Source organism: Camelus dromedarius, chromosome 13 (assembly GCF_036321535.1).
Source record: "Camelus dromedarius isolate mCamDro1 chromosome 13, mCamDro1.pat, whole genome shotgun sequence".
NCBI lineage: Eukaryota > Metazoa > Chordata > Mammalia > Artiodactyla > Camelidae > Camelus > Camelus dromedarius.
Genome location: NC_087448.1, coordinates 56,218,058 through 56,232,511, shown reverse-complemented (window position 1 = coordinate 56,232,511; position 14,454 = coordinate 56,218,058). Strand labels below are relative to the sequence as shown.

Here is a 14,454-nt window from a genome sequence, read left to right as displayed (position 1 = left end):
ATCCTTCAATTCCTGCAGGCTTAGGTATAACTGTGCAGGCAAGTAACAAAGAGAAATAAACACAATAGCATAAATCCCCATGGTCTGGCTCACAACAAAAGACCTACTCACAACCATGTTGGGATCCTCATCCTACCTCTGTGGTTTGATGCTATCTCGGCACATACTGGCTTAATCTCCAGCCCTATCTGGGCCCCAAAGAGGGATATCCTTTGCCAAATTATAAGGTGTCGGGGGAGGAAGAGGAGAGAGCTTCTTGTGTTCTTAATGTTTCAAAGACTAGGCTATTAGTTCTTAACTAGCACACCGATACAGGCAAGCCTCGTCTTTGCCCACTTCACCCTCTCCTTGCTTGTCCCTCCAGCAGGAGGGAGCAGCCTGGTGGCAGCCACCTCCCTGCTATGGGCCTCTCAGTCTTAGGGAGGGTAACCGTATGTCTTGGTTTGCCTGGGGAGAGTCTGGACCTACTCCTAAGAGCCCAGAGTCCTCTCTGGTTTGGTGTGGGTCCCGGTGTGGATGATAAATTATATCCTGGCACTGTCTATGAACAGAGTGAGAACAAAAACACAGGTGCCCACGAGCAAGAAGTAGTCTGCCAGCAATTTACATAATGACGTCCATTTATCAAGCAAATCACTCTGTGACATGGCACACATCATTTCAATTAATTCTCACGCCATCCCACAAGGGAGCTCTGGGGACACGGATTTTGCAATGAGGAAAGTAACAGGGTTAAATGACTAGACCAAGGTCATCCCACTATGAGGAGCAGAACTGATTCAAACATCCATCTGCATGACCCCAACTTCTGCTCTTAAAGGGGCCTGCCTGCCTCCTCAGGGCATGTGGACACCCTACCCACCAATTTTTGACTGTGTTAAGAAACAGAACTTTACCAAGAAAGTTGATCAGTTTCAACACTAAAGGCACTCTCTCAATATTCATATTTTTCATCTTACATTTGATAGTAGAAATGTTTCTGCAGTTGTGTGTGTAATTCAGCTCTTGTTTCTGTAACCTAATTTGAAAGAAGACTTAAAAAGAAGCAACCAAGTCTGCAAAGGCAAAGTTTGACTGAAATGGATCCAGTTCGCAAATGGAGAATAACACTGGAGAATAAGTTTTGCATCACTAGTGTGGCTGCTCCAAGTCATCCTTCATGAAACCAAAGATTTAAGTGTAATCCAGAAAATGGATGGTTCAGCTTCTTTGCTTTACATCTGCACTGCTTAATCTTCTAAATCAGTTGCTCTCCCAGAAATGGTGACTAAAAATTGCAGCCTTTGCTTTTATCACCAGATTTTCCACAATTTTCCCTTTAAAGGGTTTTTTTTTCTTTTTAAAAATGGATAATTTTTTATTTTAATTTTTAATTCCAAAAGCACTGCCTAATGCATTCTCTTTGAAAAAAAAAAAACAAACCCACATGTAAGGCTTAAGTGGCCTTTGATTAATACCCCAATTTCAGACCTATATACCGTTACTGGTTTGTTTTTTGCCCTTCTATTTTTCTTATCCAGGAAATTATTTTTCTACCATTTGCCTTTTCCGATGAAGCTTCCAGTACTGAGGTATTTTCCTTCCTCTCCTCAAACTCTATCCATAGGGAAGCTCCTAAAATCTCAGAGATTGAAAGCTCCAAGAGGGCTACAGCAGCCTCTCTCTCTCCTTCTAGTTCTTTCTCCCTGTTGAGTGGTTAAGAGCAAAAGATCTAGATTCAGAGGCTGGGTGGAAGCCTCCATCACCTATTAGCTGAGTTGGGCGAGTTCATGTATTCACTATTCATTTATATTTATTGATTGACTGATTGCCCTTTATGTACCAGGGATATAATGTACAAGACAATGTTCCGACTATTGTGGAGCTTACATTTTAGTAGGAGACACAGAATGTAAACATAAGAATGAATATAGTGTAACTTCAGGAGGCAATATATGCCATCAAGAAAAATGAAACAAGGTCAGAAGACAGAGACTACGTTTTATCTCGGTGAAGAGAGAAAACCTCCCTGAGGATGTGATGACAGAGCAGAAAGCTGAGTATAGTGAAGGACCAAGACATGTAAAGATATGAAGGGAACAGGAAGTGCAAAGGCCCCGAGGCAAAAACAAACTTGAAGTGTTGGAAGAACAGGTGAAGGCTGGTGAGGTGACACAGAGTGTAGGAGAAAGAAGGTGGCACGTGAAGCCTCCCACTTCCCACCATCACCTCCTATCCTCCAATCCCTGTAGTACCCCAACTTCAACTGTCTACTGTCTTACTGCCTTTGGTTGTTCCTCTCCTCCCTCACATCCTCACTTCCCTCCTTAACCAGCTTAGATATATGTCCATTAGTATAATCACTTCCCTGCATGGACACTCAACTCCTCTTAGGTTCATACCATTTTCTCTTTCCTCAAACCTCCAACACTTCCTCCCCAATCCTTACTCTTCACTAATGAACTTCCTATTTCACTGAGAAAATAGAAGCAAACAACAGAGAAGACCCACAAGCTCCCACCCCCACAGCTACCCAACCACCCTCGCCTGTGCCAGATCCCTGCCTTGCCTCCCATCACTGGAGCTGAAGGCCTTCCTACAGGTACACAAACTCACCCCTCTCTCCTGCTCCAGCAAGTTGCCTTCCTCTTCCTCCTCCATCAGTCCCATCAGCATAAGAAATTGCTGCAATTTCTTCCATTTTAGTAAAGTCTTCTCTTGACCTCTCTTGTACCCCTAGCCACCACCCACTTTCTGATATTCCTTACTCACTGCCTTCATGTCTCCGCCCCCCACCCCATTTTCTCTGAGCCCTCTCCAGCCAGGCTTGTGCCACCATTTCACTGAAACTGCCTCCATTGCTACATCTTTCGCCTTGGTAAATCCAGTGGTTTTACCATCCTGGCCCAGCACCACCCTATTGCTCCTGCTCTGATTCTGAACCAGTCTCCCTGCAGCCACTGCTGCCCTTCTACACAGTCACATCACTGCCCTGCTCATATTCCTCCCCAGCCACCCCCTCCCCCCCACTCCAAGGCCAGTCCCTGCTGCGGGGCAGGGGAGGGACCTACAAGTTCCTACATGGTCTGCCCTTTCCCTGACCACCTCCAGGACCTCTCTGACCTCCACTTACTCCTCTACTTACTCTCTCTGCTCCTCCTTGCTGTTACTCAAACATGCCAAGCAGGCCTCTTCCTTGGGGCCTTTGCACTTGCCGTTCCCAATGCCGAGAATGTTCTTCCTTGGAATCCACTTGACTCACTTCTTCCTCATCTTCAGGTGTCTGCTCCCTTGTCACCTTCTCAGGAGACCTTCCTGGTCATCCACTCAGTCACCCCAGTGGCCCCTGCCTGCCACTCACACTTCCTATTTTACTTTCTACCTCATTTCTCTCCATAGCCCTCTCCACCGTCTGATAGCCTACATTTCTTTTCTTTTTTTTAAAATGAAGTATAGTTGATTTACAATATTGTGTTAGTTTCAGGTGTACAGCATAGTTGGTGATTCAGTATTTTTGCAGATTATACTCCATTCTAGGTTATTACAGGATAATAGGTGTAATCCTCCATATTTCCTTGACTATTGTTTCCTCCCACTAGAATGTAAGCTCTAGACAGGAACAGTATACCCAGCATCTGGAATAGTCCCTGGCACATAGTAGGCCCTCAGTAATTCTTTGTTGAACAGAATGAAGACTTTGCGCACGGCAACCAGGAGCCAGATCGTGTAGGGCCTTGTAAGTCCTGGTAAGGACTTTGGATTTTATTTTAAATGTGAAGGGAAGTCATTAGATGGTACATGGTCTGACTTACAGATTAAAAAGACCACTCTGGCTGTTGTGTGGAAGGAAGATTGTACCCAGGGTAAGAGCAGCATCAGGGGGGCAATTGGAGGCTAATGAAACGTCCAGGCAAGAAAGATAATGAGGACCTGAGCTAGGGTGAAAAACGATCAGATTTTTGGATATATTTTGAAATTAATAGCTGACAGAACATGTTAATAAATTGGATGAGGGGTGGGAGAAAAACAGAAGAATTGAAGATAACGTCTACATTTTTGGCCTCAATGCTTAATCTTTCTGAGCCTGTTTCCTCTTCTATAAAATGAGGATAATCAGAGCATCTCCCTCCTGGGACGGTTGTGAGAAAGAGGGTGGAGGACATCGAATGCTCACACAATGTCAGGCACATTGTGAATCCTCAATAAATGCTAGCTCTTCTCGTCCTAGAGATAACTGTATTTCCTAGGATTACAAAAATATCCACCCCACAGAGACTGAGGGGGGAAAACTTTCTGTAGAGTGTACCTGCCTTCCTAAGGGATAAACTTTTACTTTATTTAACAGAACGCTTAACATTAGTGTTGAAACTGTTTACTTGCAGACAGATACCTAAAAGGATTCCTCACATGTCAAGAAAATTATAAAGCTCCTTTAAGTAGTGCTTGTCCATTCAATACTTAGCAGAAATAATTAAAAGCTGAAATTACAAACTTCTGCTGATTAAAAGTCAATCAAAATGTAAGAAAAAGAACATCTGAGATAATAATTTTTTTTAAAGCAGGTATTTACTGCATTTTAATACACCTGAAGCTAAAATGCCATGCTGTCTGCTTCCATACTGGACACCTGGCAACCCTCTCTGTCAGTGTAACTCAGCTTTCTGCAAAGGCAGATCCCAACTCTTTTTTGGCTGCATTGGCCTGCCCTCATTTCCCCCTGGAAAACTGTTTTAAACTTAGTACAGATAACATTTTGTCTCTGTTACAATTAGCAGCTTCTCTCAATGGGTCACCCAGCTTGGCAAGTGCGCGAGTAGGGTAAGGCGGTATCTTCTTTCAAAGCCTCCCAATGGCAGCCTCCAGGTAGCAGGTGAAAAGCAGCTGGTGGGGACTTTCCTCAGGGACTTTCCTGCTAGCATCTTCTGCCTCACCTGATCTCCCTGATCATTGGTGATCTGGGTCCCCTACCCAACTAAAGACCAGCCATTCTTCTTCCCAGACACCCTCTGCCCTGCCCGCCTCACAGCCAGGGCCTCTTTTGTGGACCCTTTTCTCTTCCTGGAGACCTCCCCTCAACACCCTGCTCCTGTCCTCAGGCAAGGGACTGGGGCATTTCCCCCTGGGCTGCTCTTCTGCTGTGTTTCTCCTCAAGTAGGGCCTCTAATTCCTATTCTGCATTCTTAGAACTGCCTTGACCTGTCCAGTGACAGCCCCTTAGAGCTGGGTCTGAATGCCCCAACCTGGTCCTCAGGCGAATCCTAGTGGCCTCTTGAAAGGCAGGGAATCCCTTTTCCCATAGCTGACCCTGAAGTTGCGACATCCACTCGGCATGGACAGACTACCCTTGCTCATCCTTCCTGCCAGCCACTCCCTGCAATCCCAACTGACAAGCAGAATACAAGTACCAGCTGCCCTCAAATGAAGACACAGGAAAAGAGGGGGAAGCTGATTAAGAACTAGCCTAGGAGAGGAAGTCATGGTTCCTCTTAAATTGGAGGACAGGAGGGGCAGGTGTATTTAGAGCGTTCCAAGCACATGATTCTTTGAAGGTTTGGGCATTTGAGTTTGGGGTTGATGTCTTTTAAGCTTTCTAAAATGAGAAAAAAAAAAAGTCAGATCACTTTTCCGGACCTTGGAAACCAGAGCCTGGCCTGGAATCATAATGTAAACTTCAGACTCTCAATCTGGTGGGCAGATTTATTAACCACACATTTTTTTCTCATACTGTTATCATTTATTACACAATCAGTTTTCCCTAAGAAATATATTAAAGGCCAACCTCCAATCTTTTAAAAAGTGCCCTTGGAATATTATCTATAATTCATTATTAAAATAGTGTTTTTCAAATTTTTATGAATTTTATTTAACAATAACTATAGTGCTTTTTAATATACCAAGTACTGTCCTAAGAGCTTTACAAAGATTAACTCATTTAATCCTTATAATAATCTAATGAAACAGGTACTGTTATTAACCTCATTTATAGAGGAGGAAATTAAGTCACAGAGAGGTTAAGTAACTTGCTCAAGGTCACACAGCTAATAAGTGACAAAACCAAGAATTCAAACCCAGACAGTCTGAGCGGGCCACAGCCGTATGCTGAACTAGTAGGCTATGCTGACCCTCTAAAGGGCCTGGGAAAAATGTATGTATCTTTAATACATATTTATTATATATAAAATATATATTATATTATATATAAATGTTACATATTTTTATAATGTATATACATATGTAAATAGAAGAGAGAGAGAAAGCAGGATTGTAGGTGCAATTTTTCCAAATGGCCACCTTTCCAAGTTTTCAACACACGCCTAAAACCCAGTTTTGAGAAAAGTACTGTGTAATTTTTCTGTAGCTACATCCTCTTAAGTCTAGAGGACTGGTTTTATAAACCTCAGCTTCTCATCTGAGAAATGAGAAGGTTGGATTAGAGGAACTAGTTCGTCAAAGGAGTATAAGGAGCCTTCCAACTTCAAAATTATTAAAATTCCCTGGAAGACCAGGTGGTTTTCCTCTTAAGATCTGACTGTGTGAGATGTCCTCCTGACTTAGTGCTCTTTAAGCTAACTCTGAACCATTCTTGTGCCTTTCGAACTAAACATAATGCGGATTTGTTCTGTACAACAGGTGATGTTCTAACGTGTATATTCATGTTTAAGTTTAAATTTCTAGGGTCTCAGGCCTTCGGGTTCACCAAAATTGTAACTAACGCTCAAGTAAACAAGTGGGGCCGAGAAAACATGTTCTATCTACTGTGCAAGTGCTCCCCCTGCTGGCCCTGTGCGGGTGAGCGGGCCTCGGAAGGGAGCCTCTCCGGCTCCTGGGGCACAGGCACAAACTTTCGCCCTTGCCGTTCTCCTGCAGCGTTCCAACCAAACAACACTTGCTTAGCAATGTCCTGAGCTAGGCGCAAGTGCACTTAGGGCTGGGGATCGAAGATAAAGCGTCGCAGTCTTAAAGGATCTCACGGTCTATTGGGGCACACCCAAAGTAGCTCATTAGAATGCAGCTTGAGAGGTGCGTCTCTGGAGCTGAGCCTCCTGTCACACACGTTTGCAACCGCGAGTGGCAATCAAACAGCATAGTACAATGCCCTTTTGTTAGGAAAGGAGGACTGTGACTCACCCTAGCATTTTCTCTGTGCGAAGAAACTACGACCTGCACAGGAGCAACACGGCTAATTGGCGCTTCCCTGAACCCCGGCTGCCTGGGAGTAATCCTGACAGCGGGCTCTCCAGGGTGGGCGCCAGAGGGGCTGCACAGAAAGATTAGGATTTAACTGGGAAAGGGGCAGAGGTAAAGAACAGGGGTCAGGATTTTGATATAAATTAGTAAGTCGTAAGTGCATAAAAAATACATAACCAAGACCTCTTAGTAATAAGATGCTAGCTTATCTTCCCAACCAGAACTTGTTGGATTTTTTTAAAATAGAATTTCATCTGGTTGTGTTTTTCAGACTAGGCCAGGAGGCCTCCTCAAATTCTAAAGTACAAAAATTCTTTCTGTTCCTCTTCTCAAACCTAATCGGACTCTGGACACACCCAGCAACTCAGTGTGCCCTTTAGTTAACTCTTTGTCTCCTCTCACAATGATTTCCTTTTACTTTAGAGAAACTTCTGCCAGTAACAAAAATATAAGCCAGGAGGAAAAAGAACTGGAAGAGGAAGAACACGTTTTTCTTAATTCTTTTCAAAATATGTGAGGGGGAAAAAAAGTGGAGAAATATGCCACTCACTCTGGACAAAGTGTCTTGGAAGCAAGGCCTAAAAAGATAGCCATTATGGCAACCAAAGGTGGATGTAATTACAAATGAAGACTTTGGGGGAATCTCTAAAACAATTCCTACAAAGGGTGCAGTTCAGAAAAATCTATGCAAAGGATGAAAGAAAGACAACACTGGAACCTCATGAGAGCAGAGAAAAAGCAAAAGGTGAGACGTGAAAGAGGAGGTGGGAAGCAGAGGAAGGGGTGAGTGTGGGTAGCCACCAGCAGGGCTGCACCAGGGTGACCATCTTACATTTACAATTCAATGTAAGAAAATGCATGTCTTTGAAAAAAGCAGGTGAAGAAAGTAGAACTTCAATGTTCTTATACACACACACACACACCACACAAAGGTAAATGTGTGAATATGCGGACAGTACAGAGGAGCATAAGTAAAATGTGAAAGTCTCTCCCCTGCCCCCACCCCCAACAAACACACACCCACTAACGGGCGGGACAGGTGCCGTGTGGGACAGGTGCCGGGGTGGACAGGCAGGAGGCTGTGCAGCCCTGAGACTGTGGCCGCATGCTGACCTGCTGAAGGCCAGTCCTGGACACTGCGGTTTAAACCAAACTTTCAGCCAATGGCTTCACAGGAAGCCCTTAGACAGGCTTCCTGCACCCTGAAAATCCTCACCTAATTCTCAGCAAATGTGAGACCTATTGCCAAAAACAACCACCACCTCCCTATTTTATATAATTGGCAAAATACAAAAACAACACCTCTAATTTTATGCATGCCTGAAATGTTAAGAATGTATCTGTAGCAAATTTGAACAGAGTGCATTTAAGCTTTGTAAAGTAAACTGAGTGAAAGTGTGTAAAACAAATTTACAGATGTCATTCCCATGACCTGGTCAGCTGGTATGTAATAGCAGGAGCTGAATGGAAAATTCACCCCGTTATGTCTTACTTATATTTCTCTTCTCTGTCCTAATTCACAGGAGGTGGTGGTGGGAATGAGGATGGAGAGGAGGGGTTGGTAGATGGATGTCTTGTGCTTGGTGATAAATCAAAACACTGCATTTCCATAGGTATTTTACAATTTCTCACATCTTGTAGAGAGGTTGAGACAGCGCTTTCTCATATAGCTTTAACATAAAATAGTTAATCTTGAAGAATGGTAAACATAGAGTAGTTTACATATTAGGTAAATAATAATAAAAAATACTATTTATGTAATAAATAATGAATAATAGATATTCATAGTAAACATAGGTTCTTCAACCTATTATAAAAAAGAGCTCTAGTTATTATTTTAGTAATAATCCATTATATAATAATGCTTTGTGAATTATTAAATTATCACTTTGGCCTTTGACTAGACTATCTGCCAGGTTCTAGTAAAGTTAGGACTACTTGCCTGTGACACACACACACATACAAGGAAAAGAGCTTGCTCTCATCCCTGACCAATGTCCTGGAGCTCAGATGACCTGAGTCTCACTGCTGTGGTCCAGGCTGTTCTGGGTAGCTTTCAGCACCTTTTCTAACAGCCAGGCTTAAATTAAATTCTTAAAACCAGTTAAGCCAATATGTCTTATTTTCCCTCAAAATTGTGTGTTGAAAACTATTCAAAGAGCTTTCTATATGCTTTAAGATAATAAAGTATTTACATTACCAGATTTGATCTTCATTTAACTTGCAGTTTGCTGTGCAACATTTCAAAATGCAGGTTTTGGCATCAGAATACGGAACTTTAGATCTGTGTAGTGCCTGGACATTATGATGTCATTAAAATAGCCTTGAAAACTTTTGTTATGAAAATTTTCAATCATACACAGAAGCAGAGAGAATAAGAATGAATCTCCATGTACTCATCACCCAGCCCCAACAATTACCTTCTTCTTAGTAAAATGCATTAAAAATTCACCCATGTTGTTACATGAATCAACAGTCTGTTCCTTTTTATTGACTACATTTATGGGGATCCATTTCTGGGCTCTCTATTCTGATCCATTGATCAATATGTCAATTCTTTCACCAGTAGCAATGCTGTCTTAATTTCTGTAGCTTTATAGTAAGTCTTAAAGTCAGGTAGGGTCAGTTTTGTTCTGCTTCAAAATCGAGTTGACTATTCTGGGTCTTTTGCATCTCCATCAGTTTGTTGAAATCCACAAAAAAACTTGCTGGGATTTTGATTAGGATTTATTGAATCTATAGATCAAGTTGGGAAGGACTGATATTTTGACAACATTAGGTCTTCCTACCCATGAACACAAAGTATTTCTTCATTTATTTAGTTCTTGGATTTTTCTTCATCAGAGTTTTGTAGTTTTCCTAACACAGGTCTTGTACATATTTTGTTAGATATATAATACCTAAGTATTTTATTGTTTTGGTTGCTAGAGTAAATGGTAATGTGTTTTTTTATTTCAAATTCCACTTGTTCATTGCTGGTATATAGGAAAGAGATTGACTTTTGTGTATTAACTTTATATCCTACAATCATGCTATAATTACTTATTAGGGCCTTCTGGAACTTTTTTTTTAGTTTTATTTTTTTGATTCTTTTGGATTTTTTACATAGATGGTCATGTCATCTGTGGACAAAAATAAGCTTTATTTCTTCTTTCCCAGTGTATATACCTGAATTTCCTTTTCTTGTCTTACTGTATTAGCTAGAACTTCCAGTGTGATGTGGAGAAGCAGTGGTGAGAGGGGATATCTTTGCCTTGTTCCTGATCTTATCAGGAAAGTGTCCAGTTTTTTACCATCAAATATTATGTTAGTTGTAGGGTTGGAAGACTTAATATTGTTAAAATGTCCATGTTATCGAAAACAATATACAGGTTCAATGCAATCCTTATCAAAATCCAAATGGCACATTTTTTTTTGCAGAAATAGAAAAAAAAAACCATGAAATCTCACAGCCCCCAAAGAGAATCAAAACAATCTTGAGGAAAAAAGGACACTGGAGGCCTCACACTTCCTGATTTCAAAATATATTACAAAGTTATCGAAATCAAGACAAGATGATAGTGACAAAAAGACAGACATACAGGTCAATGAAACAGAATAGAGAACCCAGAAATAATCCCTCACACATATAGTAAAACAATCTTCAACAAAGATTCCAAGGCTACATAACAGAGAAAGGATAGTATCTTCAATAAATGCTTTTGGGAAAACTGGATGTCCACATGCAAAACAATGAAGTTGGACCCTTACCTTACACTACATACAAAAATTAACTCAAAATAAAGACTTAAATATGAAGCCTGCAACTATGAAACTCTTAGAAGAAAGCACAGAGGAAAAGCTTCATGATGTTGGGTTTGGCAGTGGTTTATTGGCTGTGACATCAAAAACACAAGCAACAAGAGCAAGAATAGACAAATGGGACTATGTCAAACTTTAAAACTTCTGTACAGTAAAAGAAACCGTCAACAGAGTGAAGAGGCAACCTACAGAATGGGAGAAAATATTTCCAAACCATATATCTAATAAGGTGTTAATATCCAGAATACATAAAAAACTCCTACAACTCAACAACAAAAAACCCCAATCCAATTTAAAAATGGGCAAAGGATTTGAACAGACAGTTCTCCAAAGAAGATATACAAATGACCAACAAGCATATGAAAAGATGCTTAACATCTAATCATCAGGGAAATAAAGATCAAATCGTGAAATATCAACTGATACCCATTAGGACAGCCACTATCAAAGAAACAGAAAATAACAAATGTTGGTGAGGATGCAGAGAAATTGGAAACCTTGTGCACTGTTGGTGGGAGATTGAAATGGGGCATGTCCTATAGAAAACAATATGGAGGTTCATCAAAAAATTAAATGTAGTCTTACCATGTGATTCAGCAATCCCCTTCTAGGTATATATCCAAAAGAATTAAAGCATGATCTCAAAGAGATATTTGCACATCTGTGTTCACTGGAGCACTGTTCTCAATAGTCAAGAGGTGGAAGCAACCTAAATCTTGCATATGACTAAATGTACATCAATGGATGAATGGATAAAGAAAATGTGGTATGTAGATACAGATATACAGAGACATAGACATATACAGACATACAGAGACATAGACATATACAGATAGAGATATAGATACAGAGCTACCTAGGAACCGGGATTGCACAGAAGCCTGGAGGATGCTCAAGGTACAAATTTACCAAAACATTGTATTTCCTGTAAAGAGATGCAGTCTCTAGGCAAAAGTGTTTTAAGCCCAAAAGCCTTATGATCAAAAGCATCATAGTCCTTGAGAAAATTATTATGAAGCATTTGTCATAATTCCCCAGTCAGTAACCCAAATCATAATTTCTACCATGACTCAGCTCATCTTTAGGGACTCAAAAACAATCTTTCTTATGTGTGTGAGAAATATTGAGAGGCACTGAGATGGGGTCCTCAGAGTTACAAGCCTGCCACTGCCAGTCTCTAGCTGCTTGACTTTGGACACCACTGATGTCTCAGAAATCTATTTGTAAATGGGGATACTAGTACCTCCCTTTATAGAATTGGTGGGAGGACTGAGGAGAAGGACTACAGAGAATTCAGCACTGTGCTCAGCACATAGTAGGTCCTCCAAAACACTGAGTACAATGGTGATGGTGATTTGCCCTTTCAGACTTGGGGCCATTTTCAACACACTTAATCTTGCATATGACTTGAATAGTTTTGTCTGATTTGTCTGGGATAAGGGAGTTTTTCTTCCTGAATTCCAGAACTACATTAATTAGGCATCAAGAACCTCCTTTCCCAACCTCAATTGGAATAAGTTATTTCTGCACTAAATCAAAGTGATGAATAAAGTGGAGCAGGGTAACTCTACTTGTTTTGTTTTTTCAGAGAGTTTCCCCATTTTTTCATCATGAGATGTCATTACATCAGCAGCGTGTGAGAATAACTGCCTCTCCAACAGAGTGCATCATTGAAGTTTTGGGCTTTTGACAATCTAATATATAAGAAGTGGTATATTGATTTTTTTTTGGTAAGCTATTCTGAAAAATGTTTTAAGTATAAAATTTCATTAATATGAAACATAGTATTTCCTCCAAGTAATTTAAATATCTCTTATGAATAAGGTTGAGTATCTTTTCACATGTTTAAAGACCATTGGCTTTTCTTTATCTGTGAACTGACTGCTCACATCTGTTCCCATTTTTCTAGAAATTGTTCCTCTTGTTCCTCTCAATTTTTAGGAGCTTTTTAAATTTTAGAATATTAACTCCTCAAGAATTCATGGCAACATTGTGTTTAGTTTGTCAGCTGTCTAAATTGCTTTGGAATACTTTGTCAGGGTTCCAGAGTTGATGGGACTCAAACGAAGCCACTCACTAACCGACCAGAATGTCGATTTATTAATTTACAACATGTAATATTCCCTTCCACTATCATTAATACCCCATTTCTGCTGTCCTAGTTACCTTCTTCCTGGTATCAGAATTCCTGAGAAACCAATGATGGGTGAAGAGGTTATTAAGTGACGGTATCAAAAGCTACTTCAACTGTATAGACCTCTATGCGCCTGCCTTCCCTTTTCTAAGGATGAATCGTCCATGCTCTTACTGAAGGTCAACTCCACCATCCATATTTTAGTTCCCACCCTCCCCCAGCTTGCTCAAGGATATGGTTCTAACAATTCTTCTTTCTCTTGAATAATGAATTTTTCCTTCACTATTGGATCCCTCCCTATCAGCATTCAAACAAACAGTAATAGCTCCCATCTTTAAAACAAAAATTCTAGACCCCACGATGTTTTGGACTCCACACATCTCCATCCAACTACCACTCCACTTCTCTGCTCTCTTGTACAGTTTAAAAAAATAAAAAGAGTTGTCTATTCCTATTGTGTCGACTTCCTCTCTTCCCATCTCCTGTTGTACCCACTCTAGTTAGGCTTTTTGTCCCTACCGTCACATCATTCATCAGGTTCGCCAATGACATCCATGTTCCTAAATCCAGTGGCCATTCTCAGTCCTCACTTTATCCATCCTCTCAGTAGCATATGACACAATTGTTCACTCCCTCCTTCTTGAAAGTCTTTCTTCATTTGGTTTTTGACATGATATTCTCTCTTGCTTCTCTCCCTACCTCGCTGGCCTCCTTTTTAAAAAAAATCCCCAATGTCTCTTTTTCCTAATCATTGTAGTTGTACTTAGAGTCTAAATTGGTGAGGAAAAGGTATTTAGAAGTACACTAGGACACTTGCATTTTAAGTAAGAGAGCTTGAGGTTGGGGAGTGACAGCCTGCTTTATCTTCCACAGAAGAGGAGATTAAGGTACAGTTCTTCCAAATTGAAAGTTTTTGGTAAATCACATTTTTTTATTCCTGAGGACCTTATTTATAGAGCAATTGCTATTGGCTTCTTTTTCTTCCTTTCAATTAAAAAAAAATTGTTCTGCTTTATCTTCTGTTATTCTTATTTTTCTGTACCTCTATCAAATTCCTTTATTCCACCTCATCTTCTTTTCCCTTCCTAATGCCAGATCTCTATATTTTCCAAGTCTCCAACCTAGCTTAAGTGTCTTAGCAATTGAAAGTACTAAATATCCTTTTCTTTGGGCCATTTAGAGACACCCTATGAAGGACACTCCTGGAAAATATTCGATGGTGCTGCTAACAGCAGAGCTGCAAGATGACTAATGTCAGTATGTTGGAAGTAGAAGGTTCTCAGTGTTACTTTTCTCATTAATATTTGGTTGTTGAATATAGGTAATTTACCTTATAATTCTGGAAACTCAGA

General features: G+C 40.6%; 1 long non-coding RNA gene across 2 annotated transcripts in view; it reads left to right on the top strand.

Moving 5' to 3' along the window:
* LOC105101925 (uncharacterized) overlaps positions 1-13,553 on the top strand; it is a 63,405-nt gene extending 49,852 nt beyond the window's left edge. For both annotated transcript variants that reach the window (XR_010383625.1, XR_010383624.1), the window contains 3 exons: positions 7,591-7,912; positions 12,557-12,698; positions 13,131-13,553. This is a non-coding gene — a long non-coding RNA (uncharacterized LOC105101925). The remainder of the gene's footprint in view (positions 1-7,590; positions 7,913-12,556; positions 12,699-13,130) is intronic.
* The last annotated feature ends 901 nt before the right edge of the window (positions 13,554-14,454 follow it).